The sequence below is a fragment of the Herpailurus yagouaroundi genome, unplaced genomic scaffold (assembly GCF_014898765.1).
Source record: "Herpailurus yagouaroundi ecotype Mexico unplaced genomic scaffold, PumYag 181, whole genome shotgun sequence".
In the NCBI taxonomy this organism is placed as follows: domain Eukaryota; kingdom Metazoa; phylum Chordata; class Mammalia; order Carnivora; family Felidae; genus Herpailurus; species Herpailurus yagouaroundi.
This window is the reverse complement of record NW_024412412.1, coordinates 25,639,682-25,657,527: the sequence shown is the minus strand read 5'-3', so window position 1 is coordinate 25,657,527 and position 17,846 is coordinate 25,639,682. Positions and strand designations below refer to the sequence as shown.

Below are 17,846 nucleotides of genomic sequence, written 5' to 3'. Positions count from 1 at the left end.
TGCGGCTGTCATTGCCCACGCCGTCCCCCCGCCCCCCGTCCTTCTCAAGTCCTCCAGGTTTCTTCCTGTAGTCAGTACATTCCTGGCCCCGCGCCCCGGCCTGGGGACAGTTCTGCGGATGCAGTGAAGTCTGGACTCCGACTTCACTACGTCACCATGGGATCACTTTACCCCTTTGTCAAATGGCTGTTAAAAAAAAAAAATCCAGCAGACCTTCACTCAATATTTTTTGCTTTTAAAGTTTATTTTGAAAGAGAGAGCATGAGCGGGGGAGGGGCAGAGAGGGAGAGAGAGAGAGGGGGGAGAGAGAGAGAGAGAGAGAGAGAGAGAGAGAGAGAGAGAATCTCAAGCAGGCTCCACTCTGAACACAGAGCAGATGTGGGGCTTGAACTCAGGAACTGTAAGACCATGACCTGAGGGGAAACCAAGAGTCGAGGCTTTGCCGACCTAGCCACCCAGGTGCCCCAACAGACCTTCATTAAAAAAAAAATGGGGTTGAGCTCTTTTATCCCCAAGTGTTCACATGTGTTAATATGTTTGGTGGTTAAATTGAATATAAGCCTCTGAGCAGTAGCTCCAAGACCACTTGAGGTGTCCTTGACCTCACACTGCTGGTGAGCTAGAGGAGCGGGCCACTAGGCCCCGGGGCCTGTGGGCATCACTTAACCTCCCCTCACAGCAGTGTCTTAGAATCCAGACTCAACTCCGAGGCCAGCAGAGGTTCAGAATTCAACCCCACTGCTCCAAATCCATTTCCAGGTGGCTAAAGCTGGCTGCCATTTGTATCCGTCAGAGGCCTGGCTGAAATGGAATCCACCCCAGATGGTTCAGACGAAGAAACTGTAAGGGTCCCACTTAGGGGTGGAAAGGGTCAAGAGAAAACAGGAGGGACGATGAGGCAAAAGCAGGAGCTGAGGTGCGCGAACTAACCATCCACCTTCCATTTCCCACCTGCCATCCCCAGGCCGAGCCCACGGCGGGGGGGGGGGGGGGGGGGGGGGGGGTGATGCAGTTAACGGGTTCAGCCTCCTGGGGCAGGGAATGGGGAAGGGTGGAGGTGGCAGCCGGTGGCCTGCTGTCACCTGCCTCCACTGTGCTAGGGATCGGCAGCGGCAGGAGGAAACGGGAGTTCCTGCTCCCAGACCGGCAATCTCCCTGCCGTCCTAAGCTCCTTCCAGTTTCTGTTTGTAAAACTCATTCATTTAACATGTTTGCTGTCACCTGGTACCCACTGCAGTCGATATTTGTCACCATACCTTTCAAGTGCAAAGAATTAGGTAGCACCAGACCTTTCCTCCTCAAACTAGACACACCAAATGTTACTAATTACTCATGTGAAAGGAGACAGCCCCCAAGACCCTTGTATTTCTACCTAAAGCGTGATCTCCCAACTTGTGACCTAACTTCTATAACCTTGTTAATAGTTCTGGACAGTCATAAAACAAATGCAGAGATCTTCATGGATGTTCTAGAAATCTGGGAATGTGCTTCGTGACCAGGACGGGGAAATCTCTCAGGTCCCCTTCTGCATATTAATTTCACTGCTTTTGGACTACAGGTGAACACATCCCCGTCTCCATGCGTCGGCTGTGAAGACAGTGCCTGAGCAGTGCATTTGTCGTGTTAACTGTGACTTGAGAACCGAGGAAGGGACAGAATAAACCAGCTTCCAACTTTGTGCAAGAAAAAGAGTCTTCGAACATGGAAATCATTGTCTTCCCCAGGACCTATCTGTTTTGGGGGTGACAGCTTGTCAGTTGTTTATTCCTGGGAATTTTCCAGGCACACCCTCCGCCCTCCATTTGCTGTCTTTTGCTTTCTTTCTCACTTAAGTAAATAAGCAATGGGGAGGGAGGAAGCAGACATTCTGCCAAGGGAATGCAGTGCCACTTGGAAACACGTCTCTGGAGGCACATTTTAAATCTTTGTATTAGTGACACCTTTTGTATGTGCCACCCACTTTCAGGAAAAAAAAAATTGAGATTGTAGAAAAGGTTTTAAAACCAAAATGAACCCCAAAGTAAAGGTGAGAAGAAATTACAGCAGTAAATTCCAATGGAGAGGAATGATAAACATGAAACTTCCTTCTCAGTGGTCCAGCAACCTAGAAAAAGTAGAAAACAGTGGGTTGCAGAATTCTTTGTGTGTAATCTTAGGGGATGGCTCAGTTCATCATGAGGAACAAGCCTTTTCCCAGTGCATGGTTCTGAAGGGAATTTGTCAAGGATTTCCTTGTTTTAAAATATTGGATAATGGCCCCAATAGTGGTGTTATTGGTTTTGGGGTTTTTTTAAGACATTTTCCTAGACAGGGCAGTTTCTTACATTCACCATGGGTGAAATCCAATTGGTAACATTCAAGCCTATTTTCATCAGGGTGGTTTTACAGGGTATTTGCTACCCATTCATCTCGATGGGTTGTTGGCCTTTTCCGTCAATGGTAAGTGACTACATACCATTCCGTAAATGCCCATGACTACATATAGTAGGTTGGGCAAACAGCTTTAGCCTCTCTAAATTCAAGCGCTCAATATAACTAGTTGTTTGTTTGTTTGTTGCCTCAAAATACACCTGCAATGCACAGCTTTATCTCACAGAAAGCTCAAGCACTAAAAAAATGAAGTCCAGAAACTATAGTTTGGACTGAGGTTCAGAAACAAACCGGGGCTTTTGTAAGATGCCAGGCTCCTAACATTTGTTTATTCAATACTCCTGGCTCCTGGCATCCGTGGATTCATCTTTTTGCTTGGCTTTAGACCCAATTACTGGTATTTACATCTCCAGATCTTTTTTCTCTCCAGCTCTGAGTCAGGTCGCCCCCGTATACTTTTTGCATTGGTAATCTTGGTTATTAATGGGAACTTTCCCTTTCTCATCCCAAGACGTGGAAGCTTTTCTTCTCCTAAACTCTTTCCTGTAGGCATTATGGAGCCGTACATCTAAATTGTCATATCCTTGCCAGAAGCAAGATAACATACTTCAGGGGATTATTTATTTATCATAACACATGGCTCAGATCTCAAAAGACGGGGCCCTGGGGAGCTGTGGTTACCACTCTGTGTAACACTTCCTGGTTTCCAAGAGCTTGGGGCTGGAGAAAGCTCTTTTGTGATGTGCACATGCACACAAACAATTATAAAGATTCTGAAGAGGGAAGACACATGTCACTTTAATGACTTCTCTGAAATCCGTTCTTTAAATATATACAGCCAATAAATGAGGCAGGCCTTTCCCACTTTGCTGAATAGCTATAAATCTTTGAAGATCTAAGGATAAGCTTATTAATCTCATTAAAAGTAGGAGATTTGTAACATAAAATCTGCTTGGCATTTAATAGAGGGTGGTGTGAATGGAATGATTCATTAGAAACCAAAATGTAGCCCAACTGATGTCATTGCTAAAAATAGAAGACAAGTATAAAATGTCTGGGGCAAATTCCATGGGGTGAATATCTTAACAAAATACGCTTCTCTTTGCCGATGCTAATTAATGCAGAGTTAAGGGACAGCCAAGGAGACCTCCAGACTTAAAGATGTCCTGGGAGGACTTATGCCCTGGGAGGTTAGTTAGAAGGTAGCCAGAGGGGTTGTAGGGCTCCAAGAAAGGAGTCTAAATTAGCCCAGGGATGGTATCATTTATTTGGAAAGAACTGGGGCTGAACCAGAATTTCCATGATGAATTATAACCTTACTGAGCCCTGGATACTCAGTCTTCTCCGATCCACATCTTTCCTCCTAGGGCTTGACTACATCCATTCCTGGAATGGGGGAAGCAAAGTCAAGTTTACTTAGGAGTCTTCTGCATGCCAACAAGCTAGCTTAGTGTTGAACTCTACCAGTGAGAATTCGAACATACACTTTTATCCTATGTTATAAATGCTGGGTTCGAATCTTTATAGATCTTTTACCAGAAGTGAGTACAGCTATTTCAAAAACAAACAAACAACGACAGAAACAATAAAAACCACGGTCCTGAACACTGGATGTGCTGAGACCATGAAAAGTTTGTGTTCTGTATTAGGACTTCCTAAAGGTTATTCTTCAGACTTCTGACTTACTGCCTCATCGGAGATAATCGGGCATGGAGATAGATTGAGAGAACCAAGCATGGAGATCTAAGGAGGGCAGAGAAGAGAGGAAATGAGAAAGCAAGATTCAGAGACAAATCACCTGCTTTACTACCTGCCTGGAACCAGCCCCAATAACTTCCCACAACCCTAGAAGGGCATTCATGAATCTTAGTCTGCTCAGGCTGCTACAAAAAAAATGGCATAGACTGGGTGGCTTGTAAATCATGGAAATTTATTTCTCGTGGTTCTGGAAGCTAGGAAGAACGAGATCAAGGTGCCAATGGATTTGATTCTGATGAGGATCCACTTCCTAGTCATAGATGGCCATGTTCTTGTGTCCTCACATGGTGGAAAGGGCAAAGGAGCTTCTTGGGATCCCTTTATGAAGGGCACTAGTCCAACTGTGTGAGGCTTCCACACTAATGACCTAAGCACCTCCCAAAGACCCCACCACCTAATCCATCACCTTGAGAATTAGACATCAATGTATGAATTTGGGGGGAACAAACATTCAGTCTATGGTATCCCTCTTCCCAGCCCTTTCCTGGAATCATACAGACATTTATATGTCTATTCTATTCTTAAAGATCTCCAGGGATGTGGAACTTTTATAGAATTCTAGGTGGTATAGAGTTCAAGTTCAGAGTTTGTAACAGATTCCTTAACAAGTCAGAAAGACTTTAATAATTGTGCCTTTTATATATGCCCTTTCTTTACTGACCATTCCCATAACCATGATAATGGAGACAATTTTCCATTTTCCTAAGGGAGTAACCGATTCCCTCTCCCCTACCCCTCAATCTTACCGGCTTTATTTATTTTGAGTATGCAAAACTTGACATGGCACTGAAAGCTAAAACTATTCGACAAGATCTGTTCAGAGAAGTGTCCCTCCCCCAACCCTGTCCCCGTCTTTCCACTCTCTCCACCAATCTACCGTAGTAACCAAGCTCACTAATTTCTTATCTTCTTTGTGGGTTTTTTGCCCAAATGAGCCGATATAAGACTCTTCTCTTTTACACGCGTGTTAGTATATCAGAACTGCCAGAGCACTTTGCTTTCCTCTCTTAGCAGTGTGTCAGCAAAAACTTTTCTTTTTTTTTTTTTTTTAATTTTTTTTTTCAACGTTTATTTTATTTTTGGGACAGAGAGAGACAGAGCATGAACGGGGGAGGGGCAGAGAGAGAGGGAGACACAGAATCGGAAACAGGCTCCAGGCTCTGAGCCATCAGCCCAGAGCCCGACACGGGGCTCGAACTCACGGACCGCGAGATCGTGACCTGGCTGAAGTCGGACGCTTAACCGACTGCGCCACCCAGGCGCCCCAGCAAAAACTTTTCTAAAGCAAGGAGGTGACTGGACCTCTCCCTTGATCCAGAGAATTAACCCAGTCCATCATCTTCCACCGAGGTGGTGAAAGAGTCATTTGCACTGCTTGGGGAGCAGTAATTCACCAAACTTTGAATGATCCCTCTCTGGTATTGCCCCTTGGTTCTTAGGACAACCCATATTATTTTCTCTGGGGACTATGGACTGCTTTTCCTCCTACACAGAAACCGTGAGACTCACCCCCAACCGCAGTCAGCATCGACAGCAGATGCCCGAGTTAAATGGTGAGATTTGTTCTCAGGTGCTTCCTCCTCTCTGGAGTGACTCTGTTCGTCCTTGCCCTTGGAACCTAACACTTCTTTGATAAACTTCTCATTGATCCCTTGCAGCAAACCCCACCTGAAGACTATGACCAGGTCTTCGAGGAAAATCCTTCCCAGAAAGAGTGTCTAGGGAAGAAAGAGATTGTGCGACTCTCTGTGGCTCAGCTTTTCTGTGGCTCCAGTGTGGTGCTCACCTCTTTCCCTGAGTCCTGAGCGCTGCAATGGAATCAACGAGGTTCCGCTCATTGAAGTCCTTTGTGGAACTGAGACTTAACTCTTACACAGAAGAGGCCTGATGATGTTGGTCTTAGCAGAGCCCAACATGAGTCATGCGCTGTTTCAAGTACCTGATTAACGATGGATAGAATGAAGGAACTTGCTGGGCATTTTGTCCCATGGACCGGTTTCTTGGGAAGGCAGGGTGGGGGAGGGGCGTTGAGGGGTGCTGGGTAGGAGCTGTGCTCCTGGCGCAGAAGGCACCCAGGGGCGCAGGGCAGGGAGCACCTTCTTGGCCAGTGCTCGCTGTACCCCTGCTGCTGGACTTGGCAGCTTCCTCCGGCTATGAGTCACACATTTGATAGCTGCCCTCCTCCTGCAGACAGCCCTGGCCTGTGTCAGCTGCCTGGCCCTGGCTCATCGCTGGACAGCCCCCTTCATTTCAACTCTGAAAGGCAACGGCCCACTGGAGAAAGCACCGGAACGAAGAAAACCAAGGGCATTGGGGATTGCCGTTCTGGTAGGATAACCATTTCTTTTTTTTTTTTGGGACAGAGAGAGACAGAGCATGAACGGGGGAGGGGCAGAGAGAGAGGGAGACACAGAATCGGAAACAGGCTCCAGGCTCTGAGCCATCAGCCCAGAGCCTGACGCGGGGCTCGAACCCACGGACCGCGAGATCGTGACCTGGCTGAAGTCGGACGCTTAACCGACTGCGCCACCCAGGCGCCCCTAGGATAACCATTTCTAAGCAGCGCCTAGCCCCACGAAGGCTCCTGAAAAGGATTTTCACGAGGGTGCACGCGGGTGTCTGGGAGCTGCTCTCCTGGAGCAGTCAGTTTGCCAGAGGGCTGGGATTATCACCTTCCAGGGGGCAGGCCCTGTAAAAAAGTCTGGAGTTTCTCCTTTGTGGCACCTCTAAAGTTACCTTGAAAGGAAAGAAAGGAGGTAGGAGAGAGACACTTAATATTCCTGGGGTGATGTTATTAAGAGCACACCACAGGCCCCGAGAATGACCACAGCTTGGCTTTGCTGTGTGTCTGTAAATGGACACCACGATGTTTAGCGGACAGAAACTGGCCATGTGATCCACGTCCTTTGTCTAGTTGGACTCCCATACCCCTGAGCTCTGAGCACCAAGAAAGGAATGCCTTAATGGGAAACTCTCTTTCTTTCTTTTTTTTTTTTTTTTTTTACTTTTAGGAGTAGAATTTAGTGATTCATCACTTACCTACGACACCCGGGGCTCATCACAGCAAGTTCCCTCCTTGATGTCCATCAGCCATCTAGCCCATCCCCCTGCCTACCTCCCTTCTGGTAACCCTCAGTTTGTTCTCTATAGGTAAGAGTCTGTTTTCTGGCTTGCCTCTTTTTTCCCTGTGTTCACCTGTTTTGTTTCTTAAATTCTACGTATGAGTGAAATCAAATGGTATTTGTCTTTCTCTGACTGACTGATTTCGCTTAGCATAATACTGTGTAGCTCCATCCACGTCATTGCAAATGGCAAGATTTCATTCTTTTTTATGGCTGAGTAACAGTCCAATATATAAATATATAAACCACATCTTTGCTATCCATTCATCAGTTGATGGACACTTGGGCTCTTTCCATAATTTGCCTCTTGTTGATAAAGCTGCTATAAACATCGGGGTGCGTGTGCCCCTTTAAATCAGCACTCCTGTATCCTTTGGGTAAATACCTAGTAGTGCATTTGCTGGATCATAGGGTTGTTCTATTTTCAGGTTTTTGAGGAATGTCCATACCGTTTTCCAGAGTGGCTGCACTGGTTTGTGTTCCCACTAGCATCGCAAAAGAAATCCTATTTATCTGCATCATTGCCAACATCTGTTGTTGCCTGAGTTGTTCATGTGAGCCGTTCGGACAGGTGTGAGGTGGTATCTCATTCTGGTTTTGATTTGTATTTCCCTGATGATGAGTGATGTTGAGCATCTTTTCGTGTATCTGTTAGGCATCTGGATGTTTTCTTTGGAAAAATGTCTATTCATGTCTTCCGCCCATTTCTTCACTGGGTTATTTGTTTTTTGGGTGTTGAGTTTGATAAGTTCTTTATAGATTTTGGATACTAACCCTTTATCAGATGCGTCATTTGCAAATATCTTCTCCCAGTCTGTAGGTAGCCTTTTAATTTTGTTGATTGTTTCCTTTGCCGTGCAGAAGCTTTTTATCTTAATGAAATCCCAGTAGTTCATTTTTGCTTTTGTTTCCCTTGCCTTGGGAGACATACCTAGAAAGAAGTTGCTATGGCTGATGTCAGAGGTTAGCGCCTGTGTTCTCCTCTAAGATTTTGATGGTTTCCTTTCTCACACTTAGGTCTTTTGGTCCAGTTTCATTCTTTTGCAAGTAGTTGTCCAATGTTTCCAACACCATTTGTTGAAAAGACTTTTTTTTTTTTTCCCATTGGAAATATATTCTTTCCTTCTTTGTTGAAGATTCGTTGACCATATAGTTCTGGATTCATTTCTGGATTTTCTATTCTGTTCCATTGATCAGGAAATTGACACATAGGTGTCTGTTTTTCTGCCAGTACCATACTGTCTGGATCACTACAGCTTTGTAATATAACTTGAAGTCCAGAATTGTGATGCCTCCAGCTTTGCTTCCCACCCCTGCCCCCAGATTGCTTTGGCTATTTGGAGCCCTTTGTGGTTCCATACAAATTTTAGGATTGTTTATTCTAGTTCTGTGAAAAATACTGGTGGTATTTTGATAGGGATTGCATTAAATGTGTAGATTGCTTTGGGTAGTATCGACATTCTAACCATATTTGTTCTTCCAATCCATGGACATGGAATGTTTTTCCATTTCTTTGTGTCATCTTTGATTTCTTTCATTAATGTTTTATAGTTTTCAGCATACAACTCTTTTACCTCTTTGGTTTATTCCTAGCTATCTTATAGTTTTTGGTGCAGTTGTAAATAGGATCAATTCCTTGGTTTCTCTTTCTGCTGCTTCGTTCTTGATTTATAGAAATGCAACAGATTTCTGTGTATTGGTTTTGTATCCTGTGACTTTATTCGGTGTATCAGTTCTAGCAATTTTTTGGTGGAGTCTTTTGGGTTTTCTATATAGACTATCATGTCATCTGCAAATAGTGAAAGTTTGCCTTTTTTTCTTGCTGATTTGGATTCCATTGTTTCTTCTTATTGTCTGATTGCTGAGGCTAGGACTTCCTGTGGTGAGAGTGGACATCCCTGTCTTGTTCCTGACCACAGAGGAAAAGCTCTCAGTATTTCCCTGTTGAAGATTATATTAGCTGTTGGTCTTTTGTATATGGCCTTTACGATGTTGAGGTATGTTCTCTCTGTCCCTACTTTGTTGAGGGTTTTTGTCATGAATGAATATTGTACTTTGTTGAATGATTTTTATGCATCTAGAAGATGCATAAAAGAAGATCATATGGTTATTATCCTTTCTCTTATTAATGTAGTGTATCATGCTGATATATTTGTGAATATTGAACCACCCTTGCAGCCCAGGAATAATCCCACTTGATCATGATGAATGATTATTTTAATGTGCTGTTAGATTCAGTTTGCTAGTACTTTGTTGAGGATTCTTGCATCTGGGTTCATCAGGGATATTGGTCTGTAGTTCTTTTTTTTAGTGGAGTCTTTATCTGGTTTTGGAATCAGGGTAATGCTGGCCTCATAGAATGAGTTTGGAAGTTTTCCTTCCATTTTTATTTTTTGAAATAGTTTGAGAAGAATTCATATTAACATTTCTTTAAATGTTTGGTAGAATACCCCTGGGAAGCCATCTGGTTTTTGTTTGTTGGAGATTTTTGATTACTGATTCAATTTCTTTGCTGGTTATCAGTCTGTTCAAGTTTTCTGTTTCTTCCTGTTTTAGTTTTGGTAGCTTATATGTTTCTAGGAAGAAATTTATCCATTTCTTCCAGAATGTCAGATTTGTTGGCATATAATTTTTCATAATATTCTAATTGTTTGTATTTCTGTGGTGTTCACTATTATTTCTCCTCTCTCATTTGTGATTTTATTTATTTGGATCCTTCCTCTTTTCTTTTTGATAAGTCTGGTAAAAGGTTTATCAATGTCATTAATTTTTTCAAAGAACCAGCTCCTGGTTACATTGATCTGTTCTACTGTTTTGTTTTTGTTTTTTTTAGTTTCTATATCATTTACTTGTGCTCTAATCTTTAATATTTCCCTTCTTCTGCTGCCTTTAGGCTTCATGTGTTCTTTTTCTAGCTCCTTTAGGTGTAAGGTTAGGTGGCTTATTTGAGATTTTTCTGGCTTCATGAGGTAGACCTGTGTTGCTATAAACTTCCCTCTTAGGACTGCTTTTGCTGCATCCCAAAGGTTTTAGATCGCCGTATTTTAGTTTTCATTTGTTTCCATGTGTTTTTTTAAATTTCTTCTTTAATTTCCCGGTTGACTCATTCATTCTTTAGTATCATGCATGTTCTCTAGCCACCATTTATTTGTGGTCTTTCCAAATTTTTTCTTGTGGTTGACTTCAAGTTTTATAGCATGTGGTCAGAAAAGATGCATGGTATGATCTCAGTCTTTTTGTACTTGTTGAGGCCTGGTTTGTGACCTAGTGTGTGATCTTATGTGCACTTGAAAAAAAATGTGTACTCTGCTGCTTTAGGAAGGAATGTTTCAAATATATCAGTTAAGTCCATCTGGTCCAACATGTCATTCAAAGTCATTGCTTCCTTGTTGATTTTCTTCTTAGATGATCTGTCCATTGATGCAAGTGGGTTGCTAAAATCCCCTACTATTATTGTTTTATTATGAATGTGTTCCTTTTTGTTTGTTGTTAATTGTTTTATATAGTTGGGTGTCTCAAGTTGGGGGCGTAAATGTTTACAATTGTCAGATCTTGTTGCATTGTTCCCCTTATTGTGATATAGCGTCCTTCTTCATCTCTTGTCACATCTTTGGTTTCAAAGTTAGCTTGTCTGATATAAGTATTGCTACTCTGGATTTCTTTTGACATAATGGGCAACCTTTCATTCATAGACCCCTCGGATTGCACAAACAGAAGTTATTGGTTTGGCATCTAATGAAAACATTAGAAAACTATGAATGACATAATAATAGTCTTTTTGTTTGCCTGACTTCTCTGTTCCAAAAGACTTAAAGTCCTGTTATTTGAAATATTACTTTACCTTCTTACAATATTTCTCTGATATATGTGGGAATCCAGATAGATGACCTACATTTAAAGAGACAATTGAGGTCTGGAAAGATGAATTAATAAATGAAGTGTTCACCCAGAACTAGTGTCTAGGTTGCATGCCTTCCATTCTCCTCCAAGTACCATGTATCATGTCTGCAGTCCAGTGTCCACTGGGCAGCCATCAACATCCTGGCTGTCCATCAGTGTTGAGCCCAAGTCTTACCCTGCCCATGAAAGCTAGTGTCCCTTTCTCCTCTGCATTCACTCACTCCTGGGTCGTTCATGACCCAGTACTCTTGACCCACTACTGATCACTTTTCAGGAGACGGGTAACTGTTGTTGTTTTATTATTAAAATGAGAGTGGCAATGTAGTATATTCTTTCTCACTAAGCAGACCATGAGCTCCTTGAGGGCAGTGACCGTATCTGAAACCACTCTGTTGCACCGTTCCCTGTCTCTTTCTGTTGTACATTAGATGCTTAATAACGTGTCAATGACATTTATGATTAGACATGGTTTACAGTTGATGACTATGCCCGCTGCTGAGGAAAGATGACGCCTCACAAATCACACCGGGCTTTATGGTTGAAAAAGCACTTTCGCACAGCTTACCTCACACCACCTCTCCAGAGTCATACAATGTCCCCAAGCACAGAGCATGACAAAGAGCCTCAGAGAGACTAAAGTGACTCGCCGGAGAGTCCTGATGACTGGCGAGTAATGGGACTCAGGCTGGAACCAGATCATCTGTTTTAAAATTCAGCATTCTTTCCCCCACAACACAGCCACCCCATTGTTTCTGAAGTATGGTGCCCTTGCCTTCACTCTGGGACCCCCATGGTCTCTGTCTTTTACACCAAAGCTGCTCTGTTTTTGCTACATTGAGCAGCTTCCACTGCAACAGTGACTGCATAGTTCTCCATTATTAATTTCAAAAGTTAAATTCAAAGGAACATTTTATTTATTTATTTTTTTTTTTAGGCATGTCATGCAAACACTATCCCTCTCTCTGAAATGTGTAGTGTTGAGGTGGGTAGTAATAGATGTGCACAAGTTTTATTAGAACGATTTTCAATTGAATCACCCTAGAATGCACTCCCAAAGTATCAGTACTCCCTGCAGTACCCCCTGAGGGAGCACATTCTCTCTTAGGTCATCCACTTTTACCCAGGCCATTAGCTCTGCCATATTGCCAGCCACCACCTCACTGAGGCTTCCTGGGGCCTATCAGATGGGCACATGGGGATGTCCAAGGTGTCTGCCCAGTTCAGCCCCTGCCGAACCCTGCACCAGACTCTGCTTCTGGCCCTGCAGGCAGCGTGCCCGCATTGAAATAGCTGTGACTCCATGGTCACCCTCTGAGGGGTCTCCGTCCCTTGGGCTTGTCAGCCTGGTGCCCAACCTCAAGCAGGACAGCTGGACATTGGAAGCATCACAGTTGGTTCGTTTGTTGGTTTTTTGGTTCTTACCAGACTGCTATAAAACACCAATTCCGTTTTCTGCATCACACTGAGGCTACCTGGGCAGAAAAGGAGCAAGAATCTTCAAATTTCCCAACCTGCTGATTTTTCACTCTGTATTGTGAGATTTTTTTTTCTTAAGGCTGAGTGTTGGTAAGATACCAGGCTGGGTGGGACATCTCTGGTTTATGATGAGGCTATCCCAACATTCCCAGCAACTGAACCTCTTCAGTGAGGCTCCGGATAGCAGGGCGCCGTGCTGAACGGCATGGTGAACGCAGTGTGATCTTAGCTCTACAGGCAGCACATTTACTAAGTTGCTTGCAGTAGGAACTCGCTCTCCAGGAAGTCCCTATGCATGGGACTCCCTCTACAGGAAGGACATTTGTCTTCAATGCTTTGGCAAAACTTAGGATGAAGTTTTATGAGAACCACTTAAATCCATAAGCACACGCAAGTTTACAAATCATTTGAAACGTTTGTCAGCGATTTTAAAGGAATGCTGTGGAATGAAAAATTCCATGATGCAGGGTTCCGCACTCTGGGTTTCCCCAAATTTGGGTGAGCTTTAAAAGACACTCTTGGGGCGCCTGGGTGGCGCAGTCGGTTGAGCGTCCGACTTCAGCCAGGTCACGATCTCGCAGTCCGTGAGTTCGAGCCCCGCGTCAGGCTCTGGGCTGATGGCTCGGAGCCTGGAGCCTGTTTCCGATTCTGTGTCTTCCTCTCTCTCTGCCCCTCCCCCGTTCATGCTCTCTCTCTCTCTGTCCCAAAAATAAATAAAAACGTAGAAAAAAAATTAAAAAAAAAAAAAAGACACTCTTATTTCTTGACAATGGCCCACGGGTGCCTTGTTTTTGAGCTGCTTCTCAGCATTATGTTTTCACAGCAGGAATTCAATTTTCCAAAGTAATGTCCTTTACCCTGGGATAAAGGGACCCACAAACCTCATGAACCTATGCCAGTGTCCCTGACAGCTGCACCGGGTGGAGTTCAGACCTCTGTCTGGTTTCTCTCCATTTCTGGTCAGGAAGGTCTGTGAAAGTGAGCTAAATCCTCAGCAGATTATTTCATCAGCCCCAATAAAGGCATGTCAGGACGCTGCCAAGAAGAATCTGGTTTTAGAAGCAACTTCCCTTTTAAAGTGCCAGGGTAATCGCTTCTACCCAAACTCATGAGGATTGCATTGCAGGAAGCAAACACACGATAGCAGGACATCTTAGCAGACAGGCGTCTTCCTTCTCCCGCCCCAGCCTCCCAACAAATAGCTCTCTGGGGGAGTGATGTCTACATCAAAGCTGCTTGTCACTCAGTGGGCCTCCCAGATGGGGAAGTGTTTACTTTGGCTGAGAACAACTATATTCTCTGCATCTGGAGCCAGGGGCTGACTGCAGTGGGTGCTTTCTGGCCGCAGCCGGTGGATTTGCAGGTGCCTTGCCTTTCTCCCAGTTCCCATCATCCAGAAAGGTCAGAGGAAGTTAAGACAATACGAGGGTCCTGACAAGGACTGAAGATCTTCACAGTGTGCAGAGGCTGCTGGGGGTGCCACAGAGGCCATAAATCCTCTTTTAAAGCTGTGAGTTGGTAATATTCAGTTCTTGGTAAAATCTGGGATCTTGAGATGCTAAAATTAGATTTTTAAAAAATACGTAAGAGGTAGAAATATGTAAATCTTCCTATTGAACTCCTTCTTGCACCCATAGACATCCTCAAGAAATTTGTTTGTACTCAAAAGCCAATGAAACATGTGACATGCCATGATCCCGGGGTGAGAAGTTTCTCTCTGTCAATCACTGAGCTGTAATGTGATCACTGTTTGATGTCCTGGGCCCTAAGCAATTCCCTCAGTCATTGACTGGTTGATTGATAGAAATGTATAGCAATGTTACTGACTAAAAGCTATGATAAAAGTTTCCCTAAGTCATTTTTACACACAGGATCAACTGCCTGTCCAGCGTCCTTAGTAAGGAACAGGATGGCCCTATGGGAAAACCTGGAGATCAAAGGCATGACCATGTCCTGTGACTTTTATTTTTTTATTACATTTCTTTATTTTTTAGAGGCAGAGAGAAACAGAGTGTGAGTGGGGAAGGGGCAGAGAGAGGGAGACACAGAATCTGAAGCAGGCTCCGAGCTGTCAGCACAAAGCCCGATGCGGGGCCCAAACTCTTGAACCGTGAGATCATGACCTGAGCCAAAGACAGATGCTCAGCTGACTGAGCCACCCAGGTGCCCCTACTATGACTTTTTTACATGAGATTGATAGAAGCAAGGAAAAGATTATTGGCTTAAGATAGGGATAGTCAGGAAACAATGACCAAAATTAGTCAGTACTAAGGGCTTGAAAAAAGTGATGTTCATTTTCTTAGAGTTCTAACCACCGGAACTTGGTCAAGTCTCACAAAATTGTACAGCATTTAAAGTTTGCACACAAACACCTTTCAAACGCCTCTTTTTTAATCAATATTTGCTGTGTGCCTTGTTTCGCCGATTCTTGTTCAAAGTCTTTAAAAAAAACCAACAACTATTCTCCACTCTTTTTTTTTTTTTTTTCAACGTTTATTTATTTTTGGGACAGAGAGAGACAGAGCATGAACGGGGGACGGGCAGAGAGAGAGGGAGACACAGAATCGGAAACAGGCTCCAGGCTCCGAGCCATCAGCCCAGAGCCTGACGCGGGGCTCGAACTCACGGACCACGAGATCGTGACCTGGCTGAAGTCGGACGCTTAACCGACTGCGCCACCCAGGCGCCCCCATTCTCCACTCTTTTACGTCATTTAAAATGTGATCCATGAGGCAGTGGCCTCTGCTTCCCTGGGAACTTGCTAAAAATGCAAAATCTCAGGCCCCACCCTGGACCTACTGTACCAGAATCTGCATTTTAACAAGATCCCCAGGTGATGTGTGTGCACATTAAATATGGGAAGTACTACTGTGCCTTTTATAACTCTAGATCGCTAATCTTCAAGCCTGATAAATATCATATAAATGCTTTCCTTTAAAAAAAATTTTTTTAAACATTTATTTATTTTTGAGAGAGAGCTAGCAACCACAAGTTGGGGAGGGGCAGAGAGAGGGAGACAGAGGATCCCAAGCAGGCTCTGCACTGACAGCACAGGGTCCGACTCAGGGCTCGAACTCATGAACCATGAGATCATGTCCTGAGCTGAAATTAAGAGTCAGCTGCCTAACCGACTGAACTACCCAGGTGCCCTAAATGCTTTCCTTTTAAAAAACTTTACTGAGATATTATTCACATGCCAAACAATCACCCATTGAGAGTTTACAATTCAATGGCTTTTAGTAAATTCAGAGTTTTGCACCCATCACCCTGATTTTAAAACATTTCTGTTACTCTCCAAAATATCCCCCACATGCTAGCCACCGCCTCCCAAGCTCCCATCTCCCCCAGGCCTGGCCAACTCCTAATCTACTTTCTGTCTTGATAGTTTTGCCTATTCTGGATTTCCCACAAATGAAGCCATGCAATATGAGCTCTTTTGTGACTGTCTTCTTGCACTCAGCATATTTTCGGGGTTCATCAATGTCATAACACGTATCAGCACTTCATTTCTTTTTATTTGTAAATAATATTCTGTGGTGTGGCTATACCACATTGGATTTGTCCATGGACATTACGCATGGACGTTTGGATTGTTTCCACTCTTTGGCCATCACGAAGAAACTTCCGTGAACATCACGTACAAATGTTTGTGTGGAGTATATACCTAGGGGTAGAATCGCTGGGTCATACCTCATGTTATTAAAGTGTCTTCGTGTTGTGATTCAGAGAGTGCACGCGCTGCTGTTCTCATTTAAAAGATGAGGAAACAAGTCCAAGAGGTTGACTTGCTTGTGGAAGAGGAAAGATGTCTAGTTCTGTCTTGTGACTTTGAGGTCAGAAGGTTGGTAAACGGTATAATTAAAAAAGAGTAGGTTATTTGGTTTTTCCAAGTTTACCCAAAAGATTTAGTTTTTTGTTTGTTTTATGTAGTTTTTTTTTTTTTAAGTTTATTTGATTTGAGAGAGGGGGGGGGGGCGAGAGAGCAGGGGAGGAGCAGAGAGAGAAGGAGAGAGAGAGAATCCTAAGCAGGCTCTGCAATGTCAGCACAGAGACTGACATGGGGCTCGAGTTCAAGACCTGCAAGATGTGACCTGAGCCGAAACTAAGAGTCAGATGCCTAACCAAATGAGCTACCCAGGCGCCCTCAAAAGATTTAGTTTAATAAAGAAAACTGTGATCTTGAATTTACAATTTTACTCCTCCCAGTCCTAAGGAGCGACTAGGAGCCTAGCGAAAAGCTTGTGTCTCTAGCTTTTAGACTGTGCTCACATTTAAAAAATAAGGTGTTTTCATAACTTTTAATTTTTAATTGATGAATGAAAACGTTGAATTAGCAATTAAAGGCAGTCTGAAGGGGAGCCATTTTTAAAGTTAATTATGCAGAAGGCATGCCCAAGACAAGCTCTCTGTCCCCAGCCTTTCCTTTCCTTTACATTAAGTACATTGCACTGTGCCCTCTGCTTCTGACAGGCATTATGAATTTGTGTCAATGAGGCATTGCTTGTCTTTAGTTAAACAACAGCTTGATGCGTTTATTTATGATTTATTTGTTAGGTTTCTGTAGTGCCTTTCCACTTAAGAGCTCATGACACTGGTCATGTAATCTTCAGGATGTTATTTTTATCATAAACACGTCTAAGCATCCTTACGTTGACTAGACAGCCAACAGGGATGGTTCCCAGTATAACTAAAGAGAAGACGCAACAAAGAAACTGTTAGAGCGACATACATGTGAACTACAAACACAATATGAACTATCACGGAGATGTGAGCCAAGGTACAAGCAGAGTACAGGGGAGGAAAAGCTAATTTTGCCTTCTGGAGTGGGGGAGGGGAGGAACTGGGAAAGATCCCAGAGGAAGACATACGGAGGTGAGTTTTGAAGGAGAATTAAAACAATGTGAGACAGAGCGTGAAAAGGACATCTGATTTTTTTAACAGCTATTTGGTGTATTTATTTGATATTAATTAAACTACACATATTTATATTGCAGATTTGGTAAGTTTTGATATGTATATGCACCCACGAAATCCTGCCACAGTCAAGATATTGAATCATCTCTCCCAAAAGGTTCCTTGTGGCCCATGTAATCCCTCCCTCCTGCCTGCCTGGCTCCACTCATCTCACACTCATCCCATCCCCAGGTAGCCACTGATAGGCTTTCTCTCCCTCTAGAAAAATTAACTGACGTTTTTCTAGAATTGTATGTTCGTGCAATC

The 17,846-nt window shown here is 43.6% G+C and overlaps 1 long non-coding RNA gene across 1 annotated transcript; it reads left to right on the top strand.

Moving 5' to 3' along the window:
* The first annotated feature begins 3,332 nt into the window (after nucleotides 1-3,332).
* Nucleotides 3,333-7,297, top strand: LOC121039969 (uncharacterized). The gene is made up of 3 exons (XR_005795066.1): nucleotides 3,333-3,344; nucleotides 5,687-5,698; nucleotides 7,140-7,297. It is a non-coding gene; the product is annotated as an uncharacterized LOC121039969 (long non-coding RNA).
* Nucleotides 7,298-17,846: the final 10,549 nt, after the last annotated feature.